Source organism: Buteo buteo, chromosome 6 (genome assembly GCF_964188355.1).
Source record: "Buteo buteo chromosome 6, bButBut1.hap1.1, whole genome shotgun sequence".
Taxonomy (NCBI): Eukaryota; Metazoa; Chordata; class Aves; order Accipitriformes; family Accipitridae; genus Buteo; species Buteo buteo.
The window spans coordinates 22,783,671-22,796,941 of NC_134176.1; the positions used below are offsets into that span (position 1 = coordinate 22,783,671).

The following is a 13,271-nucleotide window of genomic DNA, read 5'->3' on the forward strand; positions in this document are numbered from 1 at the left end:
TTCTTGGATTTTGACTATTAATCTCAGAAGAAAAAATATTCTTTCTTGTTGCATGAGACAGGATGCCAAATTCATACTCATGGCGTAGTCCTCAAGTTCAGTATAAATTAGCCTTTTGTTTTTCTCATGTAGCTGTGTACTATATATCCAGAGTGCATTAGCTTCTGTTTAGACACAGCTACAACAATGGAACAGATCCATGAACCCGTTACATGCCAACAGATGCAGAAAAAGCAGTGTCAGTTTGAGCAATTACCAGCAAATTTGTGTTTATCCCAAGATCAACAACAATCCATCTGGTAGAATATATACCGTCATATTAGACAGAAGTTGCTGCAGCAAAGCTAGCTTGTGTTTGAAATAACACCTTACATAAGTACCTGGTGAAGTATCACAGGAAAGTAACACCCTGTGTAGCATTCGCTACATACCAAGGTGCCACGCTTAGATCACTGGTCGGCCCGGACCAGGGAAAGAGACAGATAACACACGCAGTGTGAGCGCCAACCTCCACCTTTTATTGCGCAGTTAATTCCTTTTATACTGACAAGGGGAGGTGGGGTTACAGGTACATCACAAGGCTGCAACTAACCCTCTAACTTTCCGTGACAACGCGAGATCTTCCGAACGCCGACCCCTACACCCTGAAACAGACTTAGCTCTGGACAAGAACTGAAGCATGAAAGTGCAAATACCATAAAAATACCTAAACTCAAAATATACCTTCAAAGACTCAGTTCAGTTGCAGACTGACAGAATAAATGACTGCTACAGATAGGCCAAGCACATTTTATAAGTGGTCTGGCCCTGTCTCTCTGGTGGTAATTGCCATAGCTTCCCAGGACTGGCAGAACAAGATATGTCCCGACTCCTCAGCCATTGTCATTTACATTTACAGGGTGACATATAACTGCAAGGCCACCTCTGTTGCCCTAAAATAATAAACTGAACTGTCAGATGCACACATGAGGATGACACACATTTATTCTTCTGCCCCATTTGTCTCTGGCCAGGACAGGTTGAAAGCTGAAGGCAGCAAAATGTTCATACCAGCTTAGCAGATTGAGTCTTGGTCAACTCCTTAGTCCATACAGTCCTGGACAAGTTGGTGCTGAACTCCTGTTTAAACCCCTTTGGAAGTCACAAAGTCCCTGAATCTCTGTCATAACAAAAACCCTCCACTCTGTTTTTCTTTATTTCTCTCCCCAGCCCACCTCCCACAAAACAGTGTTCAGAGCAGATCCTACTCAGGAGTCTGTGTGAAAAAAAATTAGGGATGTGAAGACTGCAGTTGAGAGATATCTTCTCAAATACAAGAGCATGGGACCTGAGGACAAGATGTTTTCCTATCCATTCTAATTTCTGTTGGCTGGTCTAGGAATCCCTTTACTCAGAAAGTTGTCTCGATGTTTAGTAAGCAATTTTTCCATATATGTCATAAAAGGAACTGATTTAGTGTTGAGCAATCAGGAACCTTAAAGTTAAAATGTGACTTTGAGCTTTGGATACTTAGGATTTTGCCTGTCCTGAGGAATTAATTTCACTGAGTAATAAAAGTGTTTGTAAAAATAAGTTCTTCTACCAATAAAGTACATAGAATTTAAAAGCTTCAGAGGTGTTCTGAGCAATCCTGAATTCTCAGAGAGTCTAAATTTGCTGCTATCTTTAAGATGAAAAAATATAATATGTAGCAAATATTGTAACAAAATGAAAAGTGGACATGGTTTTTTGAGTTGGGGGGGGAATTACTTTTTTTTTGGTAAAGAGAGAGAGCTGATAGGGTTGGATTGTAATTAGAGAAAAACAGCAGACAGAGAAGACTCCTCCTGGGGGATAGTTACAGTTCAGAACATGCTACAGAAGTTCATCTTTATTCATATAGTTTATGGGAGTAAGGCTTGCTTCAAAAGGCTGTGTTACTATTTTATTTCAAGCCTTAGATATTTTGGGATATGTCTAGAGTTTGAGTCAGCCAGATTGTGTCAGACACAGATTGGTAAAAACACAGTATATTGTTCTCAAAAAGCTTTTCTTGACATTAAGCCAAAATTTTCTCATATTTCCTGCCCATTACTCTTTGATGATTACCTCCTTCAAAATTACATTAAGTGACAATGACACATTAGCTATAAAAGGCAGACACAGTTTTTAAAGAGCTGGGTTCCTAGAGGAAGGTAAGAAGGCAGAAAGAAACTCTGCTAGGTCTACTTCTACTGGATACATAGCCAGCACAAAGTCAGCAGCAAAGAGCCTCACTGACCATGTAGCCATGAGAGGTGAATTCAATGTCAATGGCTCATTCAGTCTTTTTGCATCTCTGCCAATGCTTCCAGCAAGTGCCCAATTAGCAGTGACAGCGGTGGTGGTGTTTATGAGAAACTAGCCTGAGACTGTCATTTCTTTAAATTTGAAACTGCAGAGCAGACACAGGGTGGCAAAGCTTTTAAGTCCCTATTGACATGCACCAGAATCTGACCTTGAACTTGTGACATGGATGTGAAAGTCTTTATTTGCTAAGTCAGTTTGTCTCCCATAAAGTGAATTTGTAATGCACTTCTCATTCCAGCTTACATTATTTCTCTTGAGACAAAGGAAGCCCTCCCCTGCACAATAGCTAGAACAGCACCAACCCAATTCCCTCCCCTCACCAAAGAAAATTGGGGGGTTGTAATCACTCAGGTCTGTGTTGAACAAGTGCGTTGATGCATCCAGCACTGACAAGTGAACAGTAGGAGGACTGCAACAAATATAAAAAGTGTGATGTCTTAAGTTATAAACACGATGGATTGTCACAGAAGGAATTACCCAGAGGTGATAATGAATCATAGAATCATAGAATTGTTTAGGTTGGAAAAGACCTTTAAGATCATTGAGTCCAACCATCAACCAACACCACCATGCCCACTAAACCATGTCCTGAAGGGCCAGATCTACGTGCTTTTTGAACACCTCCAGGGATGGTGACTCCACCACTTCCCTGGGCAGCCTGTTCCAATGCCTAACAACCCTTTCAGTAAAGAAATTTTTTTCTAATATCCAGTCTAAACCTCCCCTGGTGCAACTTGAGGCCATTTCCTCTCATCCTATCACTAGTTATTTGATAGAAGAGACCAGCACTCACCTCACTACAATGTCCTTTCAGGTAGATGTAGAGAGCAATAAGGTCTTCCCTCAGCCTCCTTTTCTCCAGAAACTGGAGATATGTGGTATTTCAGAAGATTACATACAAAAGTTACTAAAAGGGATATGAAAGAGAAAGGAGGAAAAAGGAGGAATGTGCATGGAAGACTTTGGAAAAGCTGAAACAAATGTAAAAATCAGAATTTACTGGAATGTCCCCCTAGAAGACAATCTGCTAATTTGTTTGCATGTCTTGCCTGTTGTAAACATCTGCATACACTGATGGGCTATTCAGTAAATAACAGTGCACGTTCATTTTAAGTACATGGGCTAAACTGCAACCATAGTTCTTGGTTGTCAAATGTCTTATAGTGCTCCTGGGTCCATTTCAAAGTCTGAATCCCACTGCCTTAGAATTTTTAAAAAAGATCTGACTCCTGTGTAGGGTCTTGAACACCCAGTGTGGAGGTTTTTGGTTTACCTTGGTATGAGAATTCGGGGCTTTATTCTCTATTGGGCAGTTTGTTGCTTTGAACACCTGGGCAAATTATTGCTATTTGCATGTCCTTTTTCTATTCTTTTTTTCTAATGTTTCTACTATTGCCCACTGTAATATAATGAATCCAGGATTAGACTATTTTTGATCTGACCTAATAAAGCCCTTCTTCTCTAAGACAGTGTAGAAAGCCAGTCCCTTTTGTTATTGAAGGAATACAGACTTCTGAGCTGACGTTATGGCTGCTTCACAATCCTTTCCACAGGTGTAAAAGACAAAGCAGATTACAAAATGCTGGGGAACAGGACTTGCACGGTGTGCCTGAATTGTGGAACCAAGGTTATTCTTTGTTATTGTTCTCCTTTTCCTAACATAGCTAAGTGGCAGATAGCCACTTAGCCATCTACAGGCTTATTCCTTTCCAGCTCCTGATCTGGCAGTAAAGGGCATGTTGACAGGTGACATGTCTGAGCTCCTGCCAGCCAAAGCTGCCATAATGGTTCCTTTGCAAGCTAACATGAACCAGAGTAACCCACAAAGATAATCTGACATATTCTGGGACTAAAATAGCCTTGGAGATTAGATCATCACAAAGTTACTATAAAAACGTTTTTGACAGCTCTCCCACTGTTCAAAATTCTTTGTTGAACTGAGCAAAGCTTAGCAAGGCTAAAGACTTGAATCTTGCGCTTAGAGACCCATGAAACTTTGAATTAAGTGAATTAAGCACCAACAATACCACCACTGCCTACCATTTTTAAAAAAATGTGGAAGAGCTGGAAAAGAAAGCATAATAGAGCAAGGTAGGTGCTTCATGCTTGTATGCCTCACTCATCTGTACCTGCGTGGTTGTATCTCCTATCTTTGAGGCAGTGGGGCCTCAGTTCCTACTATATATTCTCTGCTGTTTAACTGAGCTCAGTTTGAAAGTGTTTTCTTCCTTTCAGAGACTCAGTCTCATACCCCATATGACCACAATGCTAATAAAATGTTTTCTAATATTCATCCTTAGCTGTTTCCTTCAACTAATTTGCCCTGCCATGTTTTCAAATACTATAAAAGAATTCCCTCTCTTATGTACAAACACCTTCCAGGTTACTACAAATTTCTAAGTTATTTGCTTTAGTATGTCTTTATATTCACAATACAAAATTTGTGGAAGGCAGATCACTACCGTGTTTATTTCTCCTTGTCTCCACGAAGAAAAATTTGGTGTCTTTACATTTAACCACACTGGAGCAAAATAATTACTAGGATATTTCTTCTTGTTGTCATAATACTTTGAAATTTAATAATCATATTCGACAAAATTCTTCTTCCAACTTCCAAGTATATATGTATCTTCAGTTATATTCAGCTAATTAATCATGAATGTTTGAACAATCCCATGTTATCATTAGCTAAAAGCCCATTTTATGTCATTAAGCATAATTGAGGGGAAAAAGAGAGACACCCACTGCAGTGGTGTGTATTTGTCCTAATTATAGTGATTTTACAAACTTAAAGCCCTGTTTTGATTATTTGTCTTTAGCATTTTCTTTGTTACTTAATAGTCTTCCAGGGAGTCTGTAGAATGCTTTCTCTGTCCTTGCTGAAAAGAATTATTAAAATTGATTTGATGAAATATCATTTTCCTTGATACTCAATCATGACAGCAACTGTGTTGGGGTTTGAATTCTTGTTTGCACTCAGAGAAGAAATACAAGCTGGAAGGCAAATGTGATTGAGTTTTCTGCTTATTTTTGAGATGGGTAACGTCTGAATAAGCCAGTGCAGGCTGCAGAAAAGAATGCATCAGGAGGCCTTCAAAAATAAAATAAGCTGTAAAGGAGGCATCCTTTATATAGTTCCTATGCTTAGAGGCTTTTTAGTGCTGTATTCATTAGAAATACTAGATTCTGCAATGAACTTCCTGCACCTGCATGTAAATATCCAAAGTAATGCAATGCAGATATCTGAAACAGGTCAAATGATAGGAAGTAAAAAAGCGCCTATTTCTCTTCTCTGCTTGGTGACTAATTCCGATGGGGAGGTCTATGCTGCAAAGCACTTGAAGTTAGATGACCTAAAGTGTGCTCCTAGAGTCTGAAGTTTGGAGACTGGCATTACACTAGCCAGTTAATTAATTTGTAAAGTGACACCTAATATATTTTTTTTTCTGAAAGCAAGATAACATTTACTTTATGTATTATGCCCCAGTAGAAAACTGGTACATCTTCCTTTAGGAGAAGTGCCAGACTGTTGCCAGAAGTGCCATACTCAGTGCCATTCTGAGTATAATGTGCTGAGCTCCCAACGGAAGGAGATTTCTTGGGGCATTTTTTATTCTGTCTTTTTGTTCGGTTGTTGGTTTGGTTTAAGAATAATTTAGTTTGCTCTGAGATCTCTGTTCTTAAGAGCTGGCTGCATAAAGAAAACAATGATGAATTCCAATAGGGGATTATATGCCACTGCTTGCTCCTCCTGCAAGGAGAGGCTTTGCATATAGCTTGTGCTCTGACTAGCTGCCAGTCTGCTCACGCAGAAGTCCATAGACAGCCTGTGGCCAGAGAGACTGAACATGCTCATATGAAGCCAGCTACTATTAAACTAATATCTTACTTAGCTATCATCAGTCCCATAGGACACTGAAGTCTTCACAAGAAGCCTCTGGACATAGCTGGAGCTGGCTTGCAGCATCCCTTGCTGAATGGAAACTGAATCTAGACCTACGGGCAGCTTTAAGACACCTCTCAAAATATCATACGGAATTAGCAACAGCTGATTTTCACCTTCTTGGGTTCAAATGCTTCTCCCTACCATCTTTTTAAACCACTAAGTCACAAGTCAGGTAACTTACTATCTATGTTCTTCCACTTCACTACGCATCTTAATCTCGGTGCCTTGCCTCTGGAAAAGCTCTTGTTGCAGATCACTGTTGTACCATTGGACTGCTCTTCAAACAGACTTCATTACTAGTGGGAACAAGAAGATGAATGCCCACACATCAGGCTTCACATTTTCAGTATGAAAGTCTGAGACATCATTCAAGCCTTTACAGAAAATTCAAGAATTATGTATAAACCACAAAACTATAGACCTAGACTGGAGCTTCCTAAATCTTTGATTGATACTGAAACCATCCTATAATGTCATTAAACAGGCAAGAGAGAAAGGTGCTGGACCTTTAAGCTTTTTCTTAAAACTATCCTGAAAAAAAAGAAAAGTTTCCAATTTCTCCTTGAATGGAGGGATAGAGAAGACAGCAGTTCCAAAAAAGACTAGCTGCCTGAGGCAATAGTAGGGCTAATGGGAATTGAACATCTGTGAAGGAGGAGATTGATACAGGGAAGAGAAACATGGGACATCCAGCTTTGGAGTCATGAAAGGTTCAAACAAACAAGTAAACCAGCAAATCTATAGAGATACCCGATCTCTCAAAATCTAATTCAGAGGAGCTGCTCAGTCTCCCAGGGTGCTCTGCTTGCCACCCAAGAACATCACATTGATGATAATTTCCTCTCCGAAAGCTGCAGCAAGCCTCAGCTCCCAAGGGCTTCTGCTGTTCTAGACAAAGACACAAAAAAAACCCCTCAAAACATAGCATTTGGCTCTTTTATGACTCTCATAAGCAGTGAAAAGTGGCATGAGCTTTTTAGTGTAAAAGAAAAGGCACCAACAAAGCACATCTTGCATCTGAGTAAAGCTTTTGGGGGATAGTATATTAAATACATTTGCTTTTATAGAGAAAAGTGGCAGTCGTTGCACTTTGTGCTCTTTTTTAAACTTTTATTCTTTATCTCATATTTTATATTTATCATATTTTTTATTTTTAATAAGATTGTAAAAATAAAACCTCCAGATACCAACTCACACTTTATTTCTTTAAATCTCTTGTGCTGTCCCATGTTCCCTGCAGAAAACACTCTTGAGATGTGTAGCAAAATGTCCTTACATCTGTCAGCTCTCCTCAGCCAAACGCAGGTAGTCACCCTTTTCAGCAAGGCTCCTGGCTCCTGGAGGTTTGAGCTGAACCTTGCAACAGGCCACAGCTGTCACTGGACAACCTTACCATCTATGAGACAACAAATTGCTATGCTGCATCATGAACACCACAGGAATTGGACTCTGGGAGCCATGAAAACAAACACACTTGGTGGAGACCTGTAATTATCTCTTGTTTTGCAGGTGTGATTTTATCAAGAATATATTTGATCCACAAGACATGCTCCACTCTGAAATACATAAAAATGGATCTGGTACGCTCTCCCTACTTTCTCTGTCTCTCTCTTTCTCTCTCTCACACACACACACACATGCCTTTTCGATGGACATTGGGAAAGCTGGGGTAAATGGAAAATGATCCCTGCTTACAAAACTGTTGTAACAGCAGCAGCTATAGAAAAATACAAGTAATAATTTACATCATGTTATTTCCTTTCAGTGGCATAAAGAACAGGCCACATTTTCTCTTAATTTTTCATCAAGGTAAGGCAACAATAGAAGAAGCCCATCTCGCAGTTGCACCCACTAACTCAGTTCAGATAAGGATTTCCCTTCAGTGTTTTTCTTTGCATCACTGCTAGCACCTGCACATGCTGGCTGTTTGCTATAATTGAAGAAGGTGATGTTGCACTTTGCCTCATCTTCGGGATTTCCCAGATGACCAAAAAAATACATTTTGGAAATTATATCAAGCAAAGACAGTAAAAAACTCTGTTCTTGGTAATGAATCTGTTGAAGATATTGTTTGACGTACAAACCCAATCCTTTGCTTCTCTTCCACCATGCCTCAAATTTTCTGGTCCCCTAATATACCTGAGGCTTTCCAAGGGAATGTGGAGATCATAAGCAACAGTTTTAGAAGAACTCTTCTAGGGATGATAGATTCCTTAACCTCAGCTACTTACGGCTTTAGAGTTGATTTATAGAAGTCAAAATTACCAACTTACCCAACTGCCATATGAAGGGGCATTTGAATATAAAATGTGACCACCTCCAAGGGGCCAGAGCCTTTCCAATGATTCCATCTCATCTGAAATAAAAGCACTTCAAAGACTCTTGGTATGGCAGCTGCTGCCTGATAGACTGGTGGGGCAGAAATAAATTTTTAAAATGTTATAAAAATAAACCAAGAGTATGATTCCATTAACTAAATGGGACTCAAGAAATAGCTACCATTACTCATTATTACTGCCCTGTTGAAAGAGGGGAAGACTAATTATGAATGGATTTGTTTGTGTCTATAATCCCTTCATTTACAGACTTTTGCCTCTAAAAGAATAATTGCAAACTCAAAGTAGGTCTTCCTGAAATGCATTACTCACAAGGACAAAATCAGTCCAGCATTCCAGCTAATGACAAAATGTTCCTCAGAATTAAAAATTGAGTTAATAGGCTCACAGTTATTTGTCTCAGATTATTGATTAATATTACATTTGGTTTTACTTCCCTTGGTGAAATCAATCCCATTCCTCAAACCAGACGGTTTATGCCTTGTCACATCAATGTAATGAAATCAGCTATTAGATTTTGCACACTCCGACCTGATATGGATTTACTGATGGCTCAATCGGTTGCCCTTTGTCCGGAGACTGGGGGTTTGGGAGGCCAGTGACACCTGGAGGGAAGCAGTGGACCTGCAGCTAACTTTCTTTACCAATAAAGTACCACTGAGCAAGGGAATTCTTATTAGCGTGATGGACTTTTAAAAAATAGCAGTAGGAACAAAGCTCTGTTGGTGCCTTCTAACCCACAACCTATTCTGAGGCATATGAACATGCTGCAATAGGTACTAATTTTGCTTTCCTTCATCTGAACCACGAAGCCTCTCTTAGCTATTTTGAGATGGGTGTTTAGGATTTGCATCATTTTTTACTCCAATAGAGAGAGTGTGTCTTTTGCCAGAGTCATCAGTGAGAAAACAGGATGAGAAATGGAAAACATTAATAAAAGCCACGGAGGCAGCTGTGTGAAGTGCAGGGTGCAGCCGCCAGGAGTGGCTCCAGCTGCTACTGCATTGAGAAAACAGGAAATAATCCAAGAAGTGGATACGAAAAGGGGGATGTAATTCTGGGAGCTGCACACATTTCAGTGACAGATTCCCAGGCTACAGGGTGAAAATCCTGAGCCGAGTTAAAATTTTCTCAAAGTTCAGGGATATTCTGCTGAAAGAGTATAATTAACTGTTGCGTCATTGGTGGCTGGGTGATTTCGTTAAGGACACTGAGTACTGGTGCATCCTGTCAGGTGGGATGAACAACATTGAACTATATTTAAGAGTGTATCATGCATCATCATGCATGGTCCTGCAAAGGCATGTGAAAATGGTCTAAAAGGTAGACTGTATCCTGCATAAGATGTAGGTGAATTCCTGACCAAAACCGAGACCTTTCTAAATCTGGATCTAAATCTAAACTATCTACAAATCCTATTATTTTTTCCTATTATTATTCTATTATTATTATTTTATCCAAGTATTATTTGTAAAACTTTACTCAAGAAAATGGGGTAGTCAGTTTCCATGACTTTTACCCACTTCAAGTTGTACGTGCTTTATCAAACAGAAGTTAGGGGAAATACATAAAAGCATAAGATGCTACCCACCATGGCTGAATATGTCCTGAGTAGTTTGTCCCATAGATTCAGGGTGGACACCTGCAATTGTCACTCAGAGAAAAAAAGAAGCGGTAAATTTTATTTCAAAATATTTAAATATTTGCTTTCTCCTTTCTCTTTCCCCTATCCCTTTGCCACCTTCCACTAAGGAAGAAATTGGTGATCACAAATTTATCACGGATCACTGACTCCCTCAGTGTGTAGATACAAGCATGAACACATTTAGTAATATTTCAAGTATTTGTAACCTATAACCCAATCATGGTTTTAACTTATTAACTTTCTACTCCTTGTACTCTTATACGCCAAACTTGGTCTACCTTCTACTCTCTATCTGCCAGATTCCCTCTTGTTTCAAGAAAATATACTTCTGTGGCTTCTTGCTTTTAGTGGCACCTGGATTGTGGTGCAGATAGAAGATATTCTGTGGACCATTCAGGGCTCATGCCTATATTGCCTGCAAGCTACAGATAACTGGACATTTTGATTCAGCTGGTTCCTTGTAGCTGTGGACTCCCATGTTCCTGCACTACTACAGAAAGGAATGACTGACTCAAAACCTAAAAGAAAGAGAGTAAACATGAAAAATTGTTCAAAAGTTTAACTGTAGATGTCATTTTCAGTGGTGCAAATTCAATTACATCATTCATCCAGCTTGTTTCCATTCATAACATCATATTTACACTAATGGCACCAAGATCAGAGTGTGATTTTAAAATTTATATGTTTCCTATAGGTAATTCCTTTATAAACAACTAGATGCAGAAGACTTGCACAGGCAGCAAAGTAGCTGAAATAAAAGGAGTGAGAAAATACAGAGTTTCACACAGAACTGCTAGTAGGTGAGGCCTCTGGATGATCTGAACACCTGGAATAATGCTGCAGCCATCCCTTCAGGGAAGCTAGAGGGTTTTCCACGCTACAGAAAGCTACAGAGCACTACATGCAGTTACAGCTTGCCGCTGATCATGGTGCCAGATCTTTCCCTGAGGTAACTTGAGCAGTTCCAGGGGATTTACTGTAGCAGTGAATTGGGCCCCCAAACAAATAGAAACCTGCTTACAAAGACAAGCAGCAAAGCAGAGCAAGAAAGAAACATAACCCTTCAGCTACCAAACTACTGTCACATGGGACCTAGTAGGGTCATTTTTCATGCAGAAGTTTTGTCCCTTATAAAGTGACATTTCTCCTCCCTCCGCACTGCCTCAGCGTTACTCAGTGACACTGAGTATACCTGCATGGGCAGTGATGCCAGGAACCCCTCAGGCTCAGAGCAAATTTGGGCCAGTTCCTGCTTCTGCCTTTGGTCAGCTGGGTTCCCGCTGCAGCTGGGGCATGCAGCAAGGAGACCTCGACCGCAACCAGCCCTGGAAGAAGCGCTACTGTCATCTCCGCACAGCGTTAGAGCCTCCGGAGAGCAGCTGCTGGTCCGAGCCGTGGGGGTTTCAGGATACCGGCTGCCCTCCCCTCACAGCCCCACACCGAGCCTGGGGGAGCTCCGTGCGAAGTCTGGCGCAGCTCCGTCCTGTGCTGTGCAAACCGGTCCTGGGGACCGTCTGGCAGGTCACTTCGCTTTTTTGCCCAGGGTACTTGTCAGTTAGAATAACCGTTTGGCTTCCCAGGTGTTGTGGGGGTTGTTAATATGCATTTTCAAAGCTTTTTTGATGACAGGAACCATTCTAATTTCATATAACTTCATAGTGGCCACCTTGAGCGTATTTTTAACACTCTGATCTTCCTAATGAAAAGATGTATTATTACGAAGCAGTTCCAGAAAGCAAGGCTTCTTATGAATTCGGGATAATTAGTTACAGCATTGCTGCAAATGAGTTTATCTGCTTGACATGTAAGTTCAGCTGATTTGCAGGATGCATTCAGCTGCATTTTTGAGATATGGGATGCATTTAATTGATTTTTATTTTATAATATATTGAATTTGGCACTGAAGCTGTCATTATATCTTAATGTCTCAGCAGGACATGTTGCTGCCTGCAGCACTGTTGTAGTAAATGAAGCTTCGAACTGACAATTAGTTGTGCTCTTTGTTTAGTTGTGCAAGAGCGCAGGAGGGGGGAGTCACAGTTAGAGCTTTTTGAAACAAAAAGAGTGATCTCCTCCCAGCATCACACAAATTGACCAAGACTTAAACGGTGTCATATTCTGTTACTTTGATTCCCCCACAAAGACATAACTAATGAGAACTACAGCCACTAAACAAAGATTCTTTGTGGGTACAACTCTTTCACCAGTAAGGGGAAAGAGGAGAGAATCAGTTGCTTTATTTTCCTTCACTTTCCTATGAAGAGTCTGGGGTCACTGCGAGCCCAAGGTATTCGTTATATTGTTTCCCTTGAGTAATTCTGAAAAGGGCACAGAATGTCAGTAATCATCCCCTTTATGTTTTAGTGGCAAGTTTATGATTGAAAGATTACCTTGCTAATACATGTTTAAATGAGGCTCTGGCAATGTTAGTGGTATTTAAAAGAGCTCTGGCATTTGAAACAGTCAACAACAAGAGATTGTGCTGATAAACAGAACTGGGTTCATGTTAGGCTGGCTCTGAGACCGAAGGCTTTAATATCAGCTTTGTTCTGACACTTTGCTTTTTTAATCTATAGCAAAACTGTTTGGTACCAAATGCTGAACAGAACATTACAAAAGCTGAAAATAATGGAGAAATTTAAAAATGTTGCCAAATGAAAAACCATATAAAAATAGCTTATACTTAGCAGCTGGCATTATTTATTATTATTACATATCAAAGATTAAATTTAACTTTTTGCTACAGGGATTCTTTTAAACTAGCGGAAAGAAATTCAGAATGTAAACAGTGCAGTATCTGGTTATTTTAATTTACATTTTTGACAGTTCTTCTAAGTGTAACAAACATTTAGCTCAATTGATAAGTCATGGGCAGGATAATACAAGTCATGCCTACCTGCACTAGAAAGGTCTTTCTATGCTCAGTTGGATTCCCCTAGATTTTTTTTTAGTATTATAATTTTTTTACTTGTAGAAAAGAAGCAAAAACGGTTTTCTTAAAGGATTTTAAAACATG

General features: G+C 39.9%; 1 long non-coding RNA gene across 2 annotated transcripts; it reads left to right on the top strand.

Annotated features, from left to right (window-relative positions):
* Positions 1-4,271: 4,271 nt before the first annotated feature.
* LOC142032432 (uncharacterized) lies at positions 4,272-7,728 on the top strand. Of its 2 annotated transcripts, none has more exons than XR_012650826.1 (3): positions 4,272-4,419; positions 6,232-6,446; positions 7,515-7,728. It is a non-coding gene; the product is annotated as an uncharacterized LOC142032432 (long non-coding RNA). The 2 variants fall into 2 exon arrangements; XR_012650827.1 differs by having other exon boundaries at positions 6,240-6,446.
* Positions 7,729-13,271: the final 5,543 nt, after the last annotated feature.